Raw genomic sequence first — 19,059 nt, forward strand, 5'->3', positions numbered from 1 at the left:
TATGGGTTCTTCAAACTTGCTCTGCTGCCAATCTGCCTCAGCTATCTGGCACTCAACCATTACCCACAATGACGGAACCTCACCTTCGATAGGCAGAACAACCTCCATCCCATAAACAAAGGAATACGGAGTTGCCCCAGTAGAAGTTCGAATTAATGTCCAGTAGCCCCAAAGAGCAAATGACAGTTTATCTGGCCAGTCCCTGTAGGTTTCCACCATCTTCTGCAGAATGTGCTTGATGTTCTTGTTGGTGGCCTCAACAGCTCCGTTGGTTTGCGGCTGATAAGATGACTTATGAAAAGCCACGTTGTACTTCTCCAACAAGTCGATCACCTCCTTCTTGAAGTTGGAATCATTATCCGAAATAATCTCATTCGGGACCCCATAGCGACAGATAATATTGTTCCTGATGAACTTAGCGACGTGTGACGCCTTCAGTATTGCGTAAGATTGGGCCTCGACCCACTTTGTAAAGTAGTCTATCGCTACCAGAATATACTCATGCCCATTCGACCCCTTCGGAGTAACTGCCCCGATCACATCAATCCCCTAGACTGAAAATGGCCATGGGGAAGTCATGTTGTATAGCTTCGATGGTGCAATGTTCATGCGGTTTGCATGGATCTGGCATTTGTGGCATCGTCGAACAAAGCCAATACAATCCTCCTCCATAGTTGACCAGTAATAACCCTGTCTAAGGATCTTCCGAGCCAGTATTACCCTGCTCATGTGCGTTCCGCACTCTCCTCCATGGATGGCTTGCATTAGGCGCTTGGACTCTTCAGTATCAACACACAGTTTGTGCTTTTCAAGATGACCCCGCTTGTACAGTTTACCTCCGCAGACAATGAACTGAGCAGCCATTCTTCGAATTGCCCTCTAATCTTTGGCATTTGCCCCTGGTGGATAAGCCTCATTTTCCAAGAAGTTCCAAATGTCATGATACCAGGGGTTCTGATCTAGTACTTCATCTATGGCAGCAATCAGCTTGTAGGCCGGCACATACCGATGTTCAATGATGATCAGACGCATCCGGACTCCCAAAGGAATGTCTATCATAGAAGACAGAGTTGATAAAGCATCTGCAAACTGGTTGCTCTCTCTCAACAGATGGGTGAAGGTTAACTTCTCAAACCTGGGAATTAGGATGTCCAGAGTTTGGTGATAAATTTTCATCCATTCTTCCTTCACCTTCCAGTCTCCTTTAGCTTGAGACACAACCAGGTTCGAGTCCCCAATGACGTTCAACCTTTTTGCCCCTAGTTCCAGGGCGGCTTCTAAGCCAGCGATACATGCCTCATACTCTGCCTCATTGTTCGATACTTTGAACCGGAGTTTGAAAGCTAAGGGTATGTGGGAATTGTTGGGTGCTATCAACAACACCCCTATCCCATACTCGTACTGATTAGATGCTTCGTCAAAGTATACAGTCCAGACCTCATCTTCAAGCTGCAGAATGACCTCGTCCGGGAACAAATATTCTACTGTTTCATCTCCCTGCACTGGGTGATCGGCTAAGAACTCTACTACCGCTCTCCCTTTCACAGACTTGCGCGTCATGTACTTCAAATCAAATTTGGAGAGGAGAAGCAACCAACGGGCTAGCCTACCCATAATTGTTGGTTTCTCGAGGAGATATTTGATGGGATCTAATCTCGAAACCAGCATTACAGAGTGAGCTAACAGGTAGTGCCTCAACTTCCTCATAGCCCATACCAAGGCCAAATAAGCCGTCTCCAGCGAAGTGTAGCGGGTCTCGTATTCCAGCATTTTCTTGCTCAAGTAGTAGATAGCCTTCTCTACCTTATCCTCAGATTCCTGCGCAAGCATGTAGCCCATTGTCGTGTTGGTCACTGATAGATACAAAATCAACGGTTTCCCCGGCTCCGACAGCGACAACACATGTGGGTTCTGTAGATGATGCTTGATCTGTTCGAAAGCAACTTGACATCGGTCATCCCATTGGAACTTCTTTCCTTTCTTTAGGAGACCAAACGGTGATTCACAAGTCAAGGTTAATTTTGCAATAAACCGTCTTATGAATTGCACTTTACCCAGAAAGCCCCGCACCTCCTTTTCAGTCCTTGGTGGTGGTATTTCTAAGATGGCCTTGATTTTGGAAGGATCGACCTCGATGCCCCTTTGTGTAATCAAGAACCCCAACATTTTCCCTGCTGTAATACCGAAAGTACATTTCTGAGGATTCAGCCGCAATCGATACTCTCTGATCCGTTGGAAAATTTTCTTCAAGGCGGTGTAATGACCCTCTCTTTCCTTGGACTTGACAATCATGTCATCCACGTACACCTTGACCTCTTTGTGGATCGTATCGTGCAGAATCGTGGTCCCAGCCCGTTGATACGTAGCCCCAGCATTCTTCAAACCGAACGGCATCACCGTATAACAGTAAGTTCCCCACGGGGTAATGAAAACGGCCTTCTCCCTGTCTTTGGGTGCCATCAAAATCTGATTGTAGCCTGAAAACCCATCCATGAACAAGAGTAGTGCATGCCCAGCAGTGAAGTCCACCAATTCGTCGATATACGGCAGAGGAAAGTCGTCCTTCGAACTGGCTTTGTTCAAATCTCTGAAGTCCACACATACCCAAATTCTACCATCCTTCTTCGACACCGGAACTATGTTGGCCAACCAAGTCAGATACTCAGATACTAACAGGAACCCTACGTCAATTTGCTTGGTGACCTCTTCTTTGATTTTCAGAGCCCAATCCGGGCGGATCCTTCGGAGTTTCTACTTAACAGGTCGGGCCTCTGGGTCAAGAGGGAACCGGTGCTGTATAATCTCAAGATCGATTCTAGGCATGTCTTCATAGGACCACGTGAAAACATCTTTGAAATCTTTTAATAAAGCGACTAAGCGCTCGCATTCCTCCAAAGACAACGTGGACCCGATCTGAACCAGCCGCGGGTTCTCAGTACTAACATTAATTGAGGTGATTTCATCAACCAAAGGTTTTACAAACCTCTCCTGCTCTCGGTCAATCAAATGTTTCAAAACCGGAGGAATTTCTTCCTCTTCGTTTTCATCAAAGTTTTGAAAGTCCTGATTAATGCAATAAAGGCACAGAAAAGAACTCAGAAGCCACAACTGTACCATTCTCATTAATAATGTCCAGTTCGTCTGATTCTTCGGTTACAACCGACTCAAAGGAAAATGAAAAAATGACATGGACTTAACAACGGCATCCGGGTTATCAACCCCAGGAATACCAGACTCTAACTCAGACGAACTAGAATCTGATTCCGACTCCACAGACTCTGCGGAATCAGATTTTGGTTCGCTACCCGACTCAGAATTACTAGATAAAAACTTTTCTCGTATTGCCAAACGAGGGAAGGTGCGATGGATGCATCCAGAATGCCAGAAGAAGGGCCCATAGCCGCTTGATCCCCGATCATGGAAACAGAGAAATCACCCCCTGAGCACTCCGGTGTGATCTGAGGATCTGAGAGGAGACAAGCCACCGCTACCCCCATCTCAATTTATGTGCCCTCGGACTCATCCTCCTTGCACTGTTCAGCCTCAGCCGGTGGCTTAGTCTGCTCTTCTGCAGCTTCATCCCCTGACAACTAAAGGTCAAAAAAGATCTCAAAGCCGGGCAAGCGCCGCTTCTCTAAATTCAACCATGGCTCCGAAAAGCCGTAAAACGGAAAATCTTCCCCCTCCTGGACAAAGCGCCCATTCAGGGTTCCATGGATAGGTCTATGCACCAACTCGTAGTGCTTCCTGGCTTGCTTAGCCTTGGCTCTTCCGGCCATTTCTCTTCCTTTCCTTGCTCAATCTTCTTTGGTTGGCGAGTAACCTAAACCAAAGGTATATGGGTTGTGTGGCACTTCGGCCAATGCTGCGACGCCCTTCCGGCCACTCCGTCCCAATCCCATTCCGGGCATGTGTTGAAGCTTGTTCATGAGGTAAACAGATTGTGCGCTAACATATATTCCCTCATCAACAACCAGCAAGTCCTGTACTACCCAAGCCTCAGCCAAGGTGAATCCCAACAGAAAGACATCCTCCACGCCGTGTTCAATGTCCAAAACTGATGTAGAGACCTCCGATGGTGGATGTATTGAAGAGTTCCCAAAAACAATTGTCACCCCCTTCCCGTGGGGGTACTTAGCATCTGATGTAAGGTGGAAGCGACAACTCTCACCTAGTGCAGCCACGGCCGCCCAAGTAGCAGATTGAAGGTGGCTGGAACATCTAAGACATGAAACTCAATGTCATGCTGCCCCGGGCTGACCTGAGTTTTGATTCGTACCGTCCCCATCACCTCCCAACTGGTGTTATCATAGGCTCGAATTACCTGAGCTGTTGGTGCGAAATCTGCGGGCTTCAACCCAAAAGCATACGCCGTTCGAGGCGGACATACATTGATTGTAGATCCCGTATCAACCGGGACAACCGGTATCCATTTTTCCTTACACTCCATAGAGATGTAGAGTGGCTTGTTATGATCCGAGCCCTCAGGCAGTAGTTCTTTGTCTGTGAATGTCAAGGTCGGTGAAGCTCTACCCGGGAACACCAATCCCACCAACTGTTCAGGCGTTGTATCAATTGAAAGCTTGGCCCTGTTTATGGCTAAAAGGACAGCTTGTCTATGAACTCGCGAGGCCATAAGCAGTCCCCAGATAGAGATGTCTGCCTGAATTTTCTTTAGCTACTTCAGTACAGCTTCCTCCTCTAACAGTTTGTCTTTCTACTTTTCTACTTCCTTGTCTTTCCCCAATGCCTCCGACTGGTCCAGATGTGGGGGCTTGAAGTACCGCCCACTTCAGGTCATATGGTCGACCTCCTCGGTGTATTAGGTGTCGTCTAGCTGGCTCTACCCCCAGTTTTTATCCGTATGGGCAAGACGCAAATCATCGTCTTCCCAACACATCCCATCGGCGACCGATAAACAACTATCCGGTCCCGCTATAACTGTTCCCGTGTTCTCAATAGATTCAGCCCCCTCAAGTGCCTTGGCTTTTCTAGCCTTGTTATCATTCTTGATTTTCTCTCGTTCAATCTGCTTCAATGCAGCTTTCTGTTCGGTGTCTGCTGTGCACAAACTGCCCAAGTCCCGAGCAAAATTCTCTGCACCGGTGCTCTCCGGTGACTCCCCCTTGTTCTCGACCATTCCGGCCACCGCAGATGTTCCAGTTTCTGACCGCCCCTGTTTCGGCTATGATCCCTTATCAATATCTGGCTCGTCACTGAGCCACCCTGTAGTATCTGTTGCTCTGCTCGCATCATACCACCCAACCTGCACATTTCTCATGTTCTGCTCATCAAAGAACTGAAGGTTGCTAATATCCTCCTCAAGGTCGGCTAGATCATTGAGCCCCTGACTCGGCCCATCCTCCCGGACAACATGTACCTCTACGGGGCAGGGAATTATTATAACACTTGGATTAATAATTACAAACCGAATAAGAGAGGAAGGAGGAAATAATACAACAAAATAAAAAAAAATAAAAAAACCCTCACAAAATACTCAAATGAAAAAAAATTAGAAGCTTAATGTGCCTTAGAGATCACCAGAAATTGGTATGCTCGACAGTGAAAGACTACTCCATTTCGTCCAAAAGAAGCTAACCAGCCGACCAACTAGGCCTAGCAAAACATGTCTTGTTGCAACACCAAGAAAATAACAAATAAGGAATATGTAGGTGGCTTAACTAACCACTTCTGGTTAGATTATAATAAAATAATATGCAATTTAAAACAAGAAAATGGCTACAAGATTAAAAAGTGCAAGAAAATGAAGGAATTGAAAACTAATCACTTTATAACGAAACAATACGAAGCGAAAACAAGAAAATGAATATGAGATAGAAAATGCAAGAAAATGAAATAATTGAAAACTAACCGCTTTCGGTTAGATCACAACAAAACAATATGAAACAAAAGTAAGAAAATGAATTTGAGATAGAAAATGCAAGAAAATGAAAGAATTGAAAATTCACCTTCAAAAGAAAGAGTGACCTTCTTGATTTTCTATTCACCCAAAAAACTTCTTGATTTCCAAACTTTCTATTGATCACCCTCAAGGTTGTGAATTATGTTCTCAAGCCTCAATTCAAGAGTTTGGAATTTGAGATAGAATGATGGTTTTGAACAAGTGTATGGTTACTCTTTACTTGGCAAGAATACTCTCTCTTTGATCAATGCTTTAGGACTTGGTTCTTGGGTGGTGTTTGCAAGGGAAGATGAGATGTATAGAGGCTTGGTAACTTCACTAGTTTGGCAAGACAGCTCTCTTGTTTTCAAGCCTTTCTTTTCTCTCAAATTCTAACTCAAATTTAGCATTCTCTCTACACTTCTCTTCTCAAATCCATCTCTTCAATTTGAAGACTTGAGCTCTCCTTATATAAGCAATGTAATGGAGAACAAAGTGGAGTATTTAAGGGAGATAATGGAGCTAATAGGGCACTAATGGAGCTAATGGGAGACAATGTATAATGGAGGTAGATGTTGAGTGGTGATGGTGGTGTGTGATCAGGAAAGTGGATGGTGAGTGGTGATGGTGGGGTGTGATTAGAAAAATTGATGATGAGTGGGGATGGTGGGGTGTGATTATAAAAGTGGATGGTGAGTGGGGATTGATGTGTAGGAAATTTGGTAGTGGAGATTGAAGAGCCAATATTTTTTTGGTAGTAGAGATTGGTGAATTTTGGATGAAAAATAATTTGGCCAAAAACGTATGAAGGTTAAGATTAAAGCTCAAATTCCATCTCTCTTACTAAGGATTTTGTGAGAAACACATTCTGATTGTCATCATCAAGTAATCAAAAGAATGTGCCCAAGTCTTAGAGCCGGTCAAAATGGGGTGTACACAATTGGGTAGACTGTTGATCCTATAGAGGAGGAGTACTGCTGTAACATCACCCAGGGGGTACCCGGGCGCGTTAAATAGTTCGGACCCTCGATTTCTTTGATCTAGTTTTCACGAGTGCAATATGAAACATAGATGAGAGTTCAGATTTGAAAAGTTTTATAGAAAATCCATTTTAGTGCAAAACCATTGCCAGAAATGAACTGTATCACCAGATGTTAGAGTCGTTACGTAATATTTTTGAGAAAATTAGGAAACTCGTGACTCGGGCCAAGGCCACTTTTCGTCGTAACTGTGGCTCAACTTTTTCACACCCCCTATATCGGAAGTTTGAAAATAAGCCCCACAGTTCGAACTCCTGTAGTTCTGAATCTAATCTCACAAGTGCAATGTGAAATTGATAAACACCAAAAAGTCCAAATCTGACAAATCATTTGAAAAATCAATTTTGAATCAAATTGCCAAAAATTGACTGTTTTGCCGGATAGAAAGTCGCCACCTAAATATTTTTAGAAAATCTAGGAAACCCATGACTCGTGCTAAAGGCAACCTGTCCGTTATCACAAAAATTACCTTGGCGCGGGAACTTGGGTACGTGAGGGGAAGTCATGAATACATTTGAGCACCCCCGCTCGTCCGATCAAAGATCGACCTCTACTAATCATGATATGAATCTTATGTACATTATATGCTTTTGTTCCAGTTTATTAGGTGCGCATTACAAGTATAGACTAAATCGCAAGAATTTGGACATTTCAAGTCATGTTTGTCTTTGAAAATTGTTTCGAAATATGTACCACTTGAAAAGTGAAACATATAAACATTGCTCAAATTAATCCAATTCAAGCAACAAGCCTTTATCCACGGGCATTCAAGTAGTTTATAGCATTTAAGCACTTAGCGTCATGGAAACTATCACATGCAATATGCTAAAGCGAGTAAAGGCTCACCTAGTACTCCAAGCCAAAAGAAAAATTAGTTAGAAAGAAAAAAAAAATGTATGATTCCTAATTTATGCAAGATGACTAATGCGACATATGCGATATGCAATTACTATGCTCGGCTACTAATATGGCATATGAGTCGATTTTGATAACATGTGGTCTAAGCATGTATTTAAAGAAGTATTGAAAATAAAAATGCAGTTAGAATGATGAACTGAGCCCCGGTGCATGCAAGACAAGTGGATGCAAACATGAAGCATGCTAATTGAAGCGTGATGTCCCTAAACTAACCATCATAAGCTAGTAAGTAAAAAAAGAGAAAGATGTAGGGTTGGAAGACATACACATTATTACATTTCGCTCTCACGAAGGAGAGTCTGAATGGATAAACTAAGCTAATTAACTAACTAATTAAAGCTAAAGCTAATTAAGCTAACTATTACAAACCAAAATGAATAAACTAGCTAAACTACTTAACTAGTTATTACAACACTTGAATTAACTAACGAGTTAACAAACTTAATTAAATAATTACAACGCAAGTGCAATTAAAATAAGTAATTAAACTAAACAACTAACTACTATGCCTCGGGAAACGAGGGATGTGCATGCGCATGCTCGATTTCCACCGTAAAAGACCACCGTTTTGCTTCTGAATGCCTATATTTGCACATTTGAACACCAATATTGTTGCCCAATTCCAGAACAACTCTGCTCTGCCTTAAAAACACTCTGTTGAGTTTTGCATCAGTGGCTAGCCGGCCACTGGCGAAGGTTGCCGATCACTCACCAGCCATGGATGAAAGTTGCCGATCATGGATGGTGGTCTGCTGGCCACTAGCCGACCATGGATGTGTCCTGCCAGCCACTGTTGCACAAGTTCATCATGCTGCAACAGAGGACAAACAAAGCATATACAGGGTATTTCAAGGGGTGTCTGCACAACTCGCCCCTCCTTTTCATGAACTAATCCAAGGAGTAATGAATTTAAGTCACAAACCACCAACTCAAGAAATTTCATTGCATGATGGCTTGTCAATCAAAGTGTGCAAGTTCAATAAATGCAAAACAAGACACAAACCTCTTTCTTTTCATTAAAGATCAAGGGAAGTGGTTGACCTTAGAAACTTAAATCATTTCATCACTAATGAGTATGAAATGGTTTAAGCTTCCATGTGTTCAATTAACGTCCGATTGAACACGACCAAGTTATTATCTTGCACCATTATAGTCCCAAGTTTTAATTCCTCTATTGTAGTTTACCAACCATCCTTTAATCAATTAAGTCCAAAGGTGAGTTTAAGTCCTCTCAGAGTTGTTTTAGGCATGAAAAAGACATCATGTAATTGGTAATGAACCCCAAAGGGATTAAACCATTAAGCACAACATCTCAATCTCATACTTTAAACAAACAAATTGTTTGAACCACTTTCAAAGCAAAACAAAAAGCCAAGAAATGAGGGAGGTTGCAGAAATTATTAATGTTGAGAATGAGTAAGAAAAGCATAAATAAATGCTATCAACTCAAACAAGATGGTGTCTAAGGCCTAGAACACCAAGCTCACGAGGACTATTACACTACAAGCATGCAAAACAAAGCCCAAAAGCAACCAATAGCCCAAAATAGTCCTAAAATAGTCTAAAACAAGTCTTAAAACGTGCTGGAATTGAGCTAAAAAAAGTCTAAATTAACATGCTAAAACATGGCACAAACTAGGCTAGTAAGCAAGACACAAGGAGGGGAGGCTAACCCCTCCAAATTTGGACTTCAAAACATGATTTTGGCCACTGGAAAAGCTCTGAAAATCAGTGTTTAAAAGTTCAAAAAAATAGTAAAAGGGTGGGAAACACAAAGGCAAAGGCCTCCAAAACAAGGTACAAAGAAGGGTTATCAACCCCTCAACCTTTAATGGCCTTAAACCCAAGCTTCAACCAAAAAAATACAGATTTTTGATAGCCCAAAACAATGGAAAAATAGTAGAAATAATAGTAGAGAAAGAAAACAAAGAAGCAAAGCCTTATACCTCTTGAAGAGAAAAGTAATTCCAAACAACAAAATCAAGCAAATAACACCCTCAAGAGTTCAAACCAAGCTCAAGAATACCTCAGCTCAAAGATAAGAAGATTTGGTTAAGGGTGTATAGGCAAAGGTTAAGGAATTATAGGCAAAAGTGTAGAGATTTGCTAGAGAGAGAGAGAGAGAATTGTAAATAGAGGAAAAATTTTTATTTCAAAATTTTCTAACCTTAAAACATGAGAGAGGGGTCTCCTATATATAGAAAACATGAAATTCCCTCAAGGAGATCTAGCCCTACACGTCGGGATAGATGCATGCATCTGTGTAAATAGCTAGCACAGCTGGCATAAAATATCTGCAAAACACACTGGTAGCTGGCCAGCCATCAGTGGTGGTCGGCCGTCCATCAATGGTGGCCAGCAAGCCACATCAGTGGCCGGCACCAGGCCGACAACCAAAAGGTGATGGCCGGTAGCCCAAAAGGGGTAGCCGGTAGGCCACCAGAGGCTGTAGACTGGAAAAGCTAGGCTTGGTCCAAAACTAGGACAACAAAGGTATAGGGTTTGAAAGGTTCAAAGCTATGGCATTCCGGTGAGGAATTCAAGCACTTGGCGAGTAAATAAACTCATCATTGGGTGTGAATGCGAGGACATCCAAGTCGTAAAGGCCATCAAAATGGGATGTCTACAGTTGCCCCTCTTTAACAAAACTCAAAGTCATGAAATGACGTAAGTGAATGTCAAAGCCTGAAGATGACCCATTTTGACAAGGCCGTAAGATTTGGACAAACAATCAAGACAGAAACAAATGGTTGCGCCCGCAGGCAGCCTGCGTATCTGTAACGCCCTCAAAATAATAACATTAAACCCATCAGATAAGACACGCATCTTCATATAAACTAACCTCATTCCTTTCATTCATTAGAATTCCAAGACATAAGTATTACATGTTAACATCATAACAAAATGCCCTACGGGCTTACAGCTTTCCAAGTTAACACTTGGTTACAACAAAGAGTTCTAACTCGTTACACATTAAGCCCTTGGCTTGAAATTACATATAATACATCAAAAGTAAAACGACAAAACTATGCCCGCCACTAGCCTCCCAGCTATGTCCTTGGAGGTGGCATGCTTCCTGTACCTGAAAATGATATTCCCATAAAGGGTGAGCCACAGCCCAGTAGAAATACACTAAACCAACCATGGACAATGACTAAAACATTAGCAATTGATAGTTGGTCAACACTGATACAATCACATAAATTACATATTTATGTCAACGACTTACAAGTCCCAATTACTCTTCATTTTCCCTTTTTCAACAGATAAGCATGCTAGCTCTATCATCATTTCCACAGATATGTATAAAAACTATATCTCACATTCAGATAAGCATAAAAGCTATATCCACAATCTCAACAGATATGTATATCAACAATATCCACAGATAAGCATACAAGCTGTATCCACACTCTACAACAGATATGTATATCAACAATATCCACAGATAAGCATACAAGCTGTATCCACACTTCACTTCACAAAGATAAGCATATGAGCTCTATCTTCACTTCTCTAGACAAGCATATGAGCTCTGTCTACGGAGTACATCCCCTATCTCCTCCAAATACCTATCCGGTTTAGAGGTACATCCCCTATCTTCCCCTAAACCGCGGAGTACATCCCCTATCTCCTCCTCTACACATAACGTATATAAACACATTGGTTCTATATACAATCACACAATACAAACAATTAATGTATTCTAGCAACTGTCAAGTTCCATAACACATTCCATTGATTAGTTTCAGTTTGCCTAATCAACATACATTGTCTACAACAATCACGACTATCCTCCACCGATAGCCCAAAGCAGTTATTTCTAAAACAGAAAATAAATGCACAAATGGATATTCAATCAACATTTCATTTCCTCATTTCTCACCAATTAATTATCCCAATTAATTAAACAATGTAATTAGGCCATTTTCCATAATTACTATTTCAACCCTTAGGTCCCATTTTCATCAATGATTCAACAATCATTCCATTTTTCTATGCCAAACATGCATCTAGGTTTATTATGAATGAAACCCCAACTTTTGGATAATTGCACAAAAGCCCCAAACTTTCACAAAATTACCACACCAAGCCCAACATCTCAAAATACCAAAATTTAAAGACAAAACCCATAGAGAGGAGTAGGATATCCCTACCTCAAATTCGGAGTCCCAAAGGAGAAGACGACAAAACCCAACGTGCTCCAAAACCCGAGATTTTCAGATTAAAAAGAAGCCCTCGACGATCAACAACCTTTTTGTAAAGGCCAAAGGTGAGTAAATCACTCCTACTAGATCAAAACCTAGAGAGAAGGTAGTATCTAGAGTGAGAGGCTCAACAATGGTGATTTTGGAAAAGTAAGAGAGAGAAGAGAAAGCAAAAAGTGATTTGAAAAGTCACAATTTCGGGACTTAAACCCAGTCTTCCGCTCGAGCGTAAAACACCCCGCTCGAGCGTCCACTCACAGACGTCCGCTCGAGCGGCCAACCTCCCGCTCGAGCGCAGAATGCACTCGCCCAGCACTTTTGCAGAACCAGGACTCCGCTCGAGCTCCCAACCCTACGCTCGAGCTCACAACACTGCACAACAAGATACTGGATGGACGTAATCTACGCTCGAGCGCCAACACCTCCGCTCGAGCGTACAGGCCAAAAATCTGGGCAACTAGTTTTGGTTTCTAAACTCAACCAACCTGTAACAAACCCGCTCAACACATCCTATAACTCAAATACAACGTAAGAAAGGATGTAAACAAGATAATGAACAACTACCAACATCCTCGGACACATGTCCGGATCACTATACAACAAGGGTAAATCCGGGATCGCTATAACCTCCCCCCCTTAAAGAATTTCGTCCCCGAAATTAAACACAAGTTTTCAAAAACAAGTTTTCCTCCATTTTAAGCAATGTTATATTTTAACATTCAACAATTCGACCCATTACCGGTCATCCCATCCCTTTAACAAGAGACATATCACAATATGTAAACAACATATGTACTTTCAACATGCATCAACATTATGCACTATCCTTCCAATTTCAACAGATATAATGTTACATTCAACTTCCATATGAGGCAAGTTCCAAAACATACTTTCAATAAACCAAACATTCTCAATGTTTCACAACTTAAGACATATATAAAAGCTCTTAAGTTCAACAAAATGTAAAATTCAAATACAAGATTACATATCAATAAACAAGTCCGGATATTTCTCACGGACTTCCAACTCACGTTCCCAAGTGGCTTCCTCCACTCCGTGATGTTTCCACAAGACTTTCACCAAAGGAATGGTCTTGCCACGCAGGACCTGATCCCGCCTATCCAAGACCCGAACCGGTCTCTCCTCATACGAGGCATCCTCATCTACCTCTAAATCGCTCCAATCCAGCACATGTGATGGATCTGGCTCATACTTCCGAAGCATACTCACATGAAACACGTCATGCACCCCGGACAACTGCGGCGGTAAGGCTAACCGATAAGCAACCTCACCTATCCTCTCAAGGATCTCAAAAGGACCAATAAACCGAGGGGACAACTTCCCACTCTTCCCAAACCTCATCAGGCCTCGCCTAGGTGATATCTTCAGAAAGACATGATCACCTACCTCAAACGCCAAAGGCCTCCTCCTACGGTCGGCATAACTCTTTTGTCGACTCTGGGCTGTAACAAGTCTCCTACAGATAAGCTCAACTTTCTCCGTCGTCTCCCTAACCAACTCCGGACCCCACAAAGGTGCATCACCCACCTCGGCCCAACAAACTGGAGACCTACACGGTCGGCCATACAAGGCCTCAAACGGTGCCAAACCGATGCTAGACTGAAAACTGTTGTTGTAGGCAAACTCTACCAAGGGTAAGTGCCTCTCCCACGTCCCACTGAAGTCCAGGACACAACCCCGAAGCATATCCTCGAGGATCTGAATAGTACGCTCGGACTGCCCGTCAGTCTGAGGATGATAAGCCGTACTAAAGGTCAACTTAGTGCCCAAGGCACTCTGCAAACTCTGCCACAACCTAGCAGTAAAACGAGGATCTCTATCTGAGACAATCGTCACTGGGACCCCGTGCAATCTCACTACGTCCCGAATATACAAATCAGCAAGATGATCTACCGAATCTCTCACGCGCATAGGAATAAAGTGCGCCGACTTAGTCAACCGGTCTACAACCACCCAAATAGCATCACTACCCCGCTGAGTCCTCGGAAGACCTACAACGAAGTCCATAGTGACATGCTCCCACTTCCACTCGGCAATAGGCAAGGGTTGCAACAAACCCGCTGGCCTCTGATGCTCGGCCTTCACTTGCTGGCAAGTAAGGCACTTCGATACGAAAACAGCCACATCTCTTTTCATACCCCGCCACCAAAACTGGCGACCCAAATCCTGATACATCTTAGTACCTCCCGGATGCACCGCAAGGCGCGAATGGTGAAACTCTCGGAGTACTTCCTCACGGCAAGCCTCCGGTACAAACAAACGGTCTCGGTATCTCACACTCAGGTCGGGATACACCGTCAGACCCTTCTCAACTTTCCCACTGGAGATCTTCTCTCGGAGGGATTCTACCTCAAGGTCACCTCTCTGTGCCTCTAACACTCTAATCATAAGTGTAGGTTGCGCAACAACAGAAAACAAGGCCGCAGCCTCGACAGATTCCCCCAGTAGCAAATCAAACTCGCCAAGTGCTCCCAACATCACCCATTCCCGGATGGCTATACAAGCTACATCACTAATGGTCTTCCTACTAAGGGCATCGGCCACAACATTGGCCTTTCCCGGATGATAATGCAACTCAAAATCATAATCCTCGATGAACTCCATCCACCTCCTCTGCCTCAGATTCAAGTCTCTCTGTGTAAACAGATACTTCAAACTCTTATGATCCGAGAATACCTCGAACCTCTCACCATAAAGGTAGTGCCTCCAGATTTTCAAGGCAAAGATTACAGCTGCTAACTCTAGGTCATGTGTGGGGTAATTCTTCTCGTGTATTTTCAACTGACGTGAGCCATAAGCTACCACTTTCCCCTCTTGCATCAACACACAACCCAAACCCTCTCGTGAGGCATCACAATAAACCGCATAACCCAACCCTCTCTCCGGAATAATCAACACCGGAGCGGTGGTCAATCTAACTTTCAACTCTTGGAACGACTTTTCACAAGTCTTACTCCACACAAACTTGACTCCCTTCTGAGTCAGCCTAGTCAACGGTGACGCTAACCTGGAGAAATCCTTCACAAACCGACGGTAATACCCAGCTAATCCCAGAAAACTGCGGATCTCAAACACACTCTTAGGCTGTGCCCAATCTTGCACTGCCTCAACCTTGGATGTATCAACAGACACCCCTTCCCCGGATACCACATGGCCTAAGAACTTGACTTCCCCCAGCCAGAACTCACACTTCCCAAACTTGGCATACAGCCTATGGGCTCTAAGTAACTCAAGCACCACTCTCAAGTGTTCCTCGTGCTCCTCCTTAGATGACGAATAGATAAGGATATCGTCCACAAAAACAACCACAAAGCGGTCTAAGAACTCCCGGAAAATCCGGTTCATCAAGTCCATAAAGACTGCCGGTGCATTGGTAAGCCCAAATGGCATCACCAGAAACTCATAATGGCCATACCGCGTACGGAATGCCGTCTTCGGAATATCTTCCTCCCTGACCCTCAACTGATGGTAACCCGATCTCAAGTCTATCTTAGAGAAACAACGGGAACCCTTCAACTGGTCAAACAAATCATCTATACGGGGCATAGGATACTTATTCTTAACCGTAGCCCGATTCAACTTCCGGTAGTCAATACACAATCTCAAGGCACCATCTTTCTTTTTAACAAAGAGGGCCGGTGCTCCCCACGGTGAAACACTAGGGCGAACAAAGCCCTTATCTAGCAATTCCTGGAGCTGAACTTTCAACTCAACCAACTCTGCTGGAGCAAAACGGTAAGGTGCCATAGAAATCGGCGCCGTACCAGGCACTAAATCAATAGAGAACTCTATCTCTCGGTGAGGTGGCAAACTAACAAGATCTTCGGGAAAGACATCCGAATACTCACAAACCACCCTCGGCAATACATGCTGGGTCTCACCACTCTCACCACTCTCAAAGCTAGCAAGTAGACTACTAAGCTCACTTCGCCCTCGCGAATCATACCCCGGTGGCAAAACACTACCAACCCGGTCTCCCAAGAAATGGAACCACTCCCCGCTCAAGGTACACAATGTAACCCTCTGGCGGTAGCAATCAATAACAGCCCGGTATGACGATAACCAGTCCATACCCAAAATAACATCAAAACCCTTCATGGGCATGACAACAAACGGAAAAGGAAGCCTATAGTCGGCGACCTCTATATCACATCCTCTAACACCCTGTTTCAGAATCAACTCACCACCCAAAGGTGATACCACACAAATAGGAGATGCTAACTGTGCTAACTCCAATTCCAAAACAGATGCAAATGCAGCAGATACAAAAGAATGAGATGCACCCGTGTCTATCAACACATTAGCAACTGAGTTGCAAAACAGAAAAGTACCTCTCACTACTGATGGAGCCGGTACTAAATCCTGCGCGGTAACAGCATACACGCGCCCCGTAGGCCCCTGGTCTACCTGCTCACCTCTCGGAGCAAAAGACTGCTGCACAGACTGGGATGACGAAGCTCCCGGATTGGCCCTCGAGGCCTGCACAGACTGAGCTGGCTGAAAACCCTGCGTCTGCCTAGAACCAGACGCTCCCGAAGTGGCACTCAACTGTGGGCAAAACCTCTTCATGTGCCCAGGTTGTCCACACTGATAACAAGTCAAGAGCTGCCCCCTGCCCAAACTCTGACTCGGCGGTCTAGCTGAAGAAGAAGCAGCTTTCTGACTCCCACCCTTCTGCGGGCAAACCGAAACCTTGTGACCCAGCTGGCCACACTTGTAACAAGTGAATTCTCCCTGACTGCCTCTCCCCGAGCCTACACTAGGCACTGGAAAGGTCGATCTAGAGACTGCACCCTGAGACTGCTGAGGGTTATAACCCCTCTGCCTCCTGCCATCACTCTGACTATCCTGGCTCCTCTTGGAGCCTCTCTGACCCTCATCCTCCTCCTGCATCATAAGCTCCATATGAGCTGCAGCATCCACTAGGTGTCTATACTCTCGAATATAAGACCCACCAATTCTCAACTTGAGGCCCCGCCTCAACTTCCGCTCAAACTCATAACAACGGCGTTCCTCAGACGCCACCAGTTCAGGTGCAAACCTGGACAGACTGGTAAAAGTAGCCTCAAACTCGGCCACTGACAAGCCCTGCTGATTAAGCCGGCTAAACTGATCCCTCAGCTTCTCCCTAGCTGCTGCTGATAAAAACCTCTCCTGAAAAGCATTCACAAACGCCTCCCAAGTACCACCAACACGAGCTTTCTCGTATTTCCACCATTGACCCGCATCTCCCTTCAGTTGGAAAGATGCCAAGGTCACTTTCAGTGCTCCGTCCTCGATGCCAAGCATCTCAAACGTCTTCGTTGTCTGTTCGAGCCATTCATCTGCCTTAAGCGGCTCTTTAGGATCCCCGATAAACTCGTCCGGATTACACCGGAAGAACTCCCTCTTCAAGAAGGAAGGCCCTGCCTCAGCTGCCTGATTCCCAGCTCTAAGAATACCTAAAGCTCCTGCTATCTCTCTGGCCAAGGCACCCATAGCCTGCTGACCTACTGGCTCAGCCACATTGGCCTGCCCAACTCCCTCCTGCACTGCCGGAATCTCACCCTGTAACGGTACTTCCTGCCTCGCAGGTCTACCACGCCTAGCACCTCTTCCTCGTCCTGACATCCTAATAAAGGCAACACAGAACGTTAGCACATTCATAAATGTGCCGAAACTAAACACTCACGTCCTAATGCATGGACAAGTGTAATTCACTCCACATAAGCACATAAACACATAAGCACTTACGAACTTCATTTCCGGATAATAATAGTCCCGAGACGTTACTAGAGTTCCGGTTAGAAACAGCGTTGATCAAGTGCTTTTCCAACAAGACTCCCAGAAACTCAAGGATCCAATCAATATCCCAGAAATTAAATCCCATACCCACATAGTCACATAAGCATGTTAGCATTTAAGCACATAGCATATGATATTACATCTAAGTCTCTACCAAGCGAGACAAACCCATTGTGATACTAAATCACTTCCCACGTACCCAAAGTATTCGAACCCGGTACGCTCTGATACCAAGTTGTAACGCCCTCAAAATAATAACATTAAACCCATCAGATAAGACACGCATCTTCATATAAACTAACCTCATTCCTTTCATTCATTAGAATTCCAAGACATAAGTATTACATGTTAACATCATAACAAAATGCCCTACGGGCTTACAGCTTTCCAAGTTAACACTTGGTTACAACAAAGAGTTCTAACTCGTTACACATTAAGCCCTTGGCTTGAAATTACATATAATACATCAAAAGTAAAACGACAAAACTATGCCCGCCACTAGCCTCCCAGCTATGTCCTTGGAGGTGGCATGCTTCCTGTACCTGAAAATGATATTCCCATAAAGGGTGAGCCACAGCCCAGTAGAAATACACTAAACCAACCATGGACAATGACTAAAACATTAGCAATTGATAGTTGGTCAACACTGATACAATCACATAAATTACATATTTATGTCAACGACTTACAAGTCCCAATTACTCTTCATTTTCCCTTTTTCAACAGATAAGCATGCTAGCTCTATCATCATTTCCACAGATATGTATAAAAACTATATCTCACATTCAGATAAGCATAAAAGCTATATCCACAATCTCAACAGATATGTATATCAACAATATCCACAGATAAGCATACAAGCTGTATCCACACTCTACAACAGATATGTATATCAACAATATCCACAGATAAGCATACAAGCTGTATCCACACTTCACTTCACAAAGATAAGCATATGAGCTCTATCTTCACTTCTCTAGACAAGCATATGAGCTCTGTCTACGGAGTACATCCCCTATCTCCTCCAAATACCTATCCGGTTTAGAGGTACATCCCCTATCTTCCCCTAAACCGCGGAGTACATCCCCTATCTCCTCCTCTACACATAACGTATATAAACACATTGGTTCTATATACAATCACACAATACAAACAATTAATGTATTCTAGCAACTGTCAAGTTCCA

This window comes from Camellia sinensis, chromosome 11 (genome assembly GCF_055761805.1).
Source record: "Camellia sinensis isolate YWXY chromosome 11, ASM5576180v1, whole genome shotgun sequence".
In the NCBI taxonomy this organism is placed as follows: domain Eukaryota; kingdom Viridiplantae; phylum Streptophyta; class Magnoliopsida; order Ericales; family Theaceae; genus Camellia; species Camellia sinensis.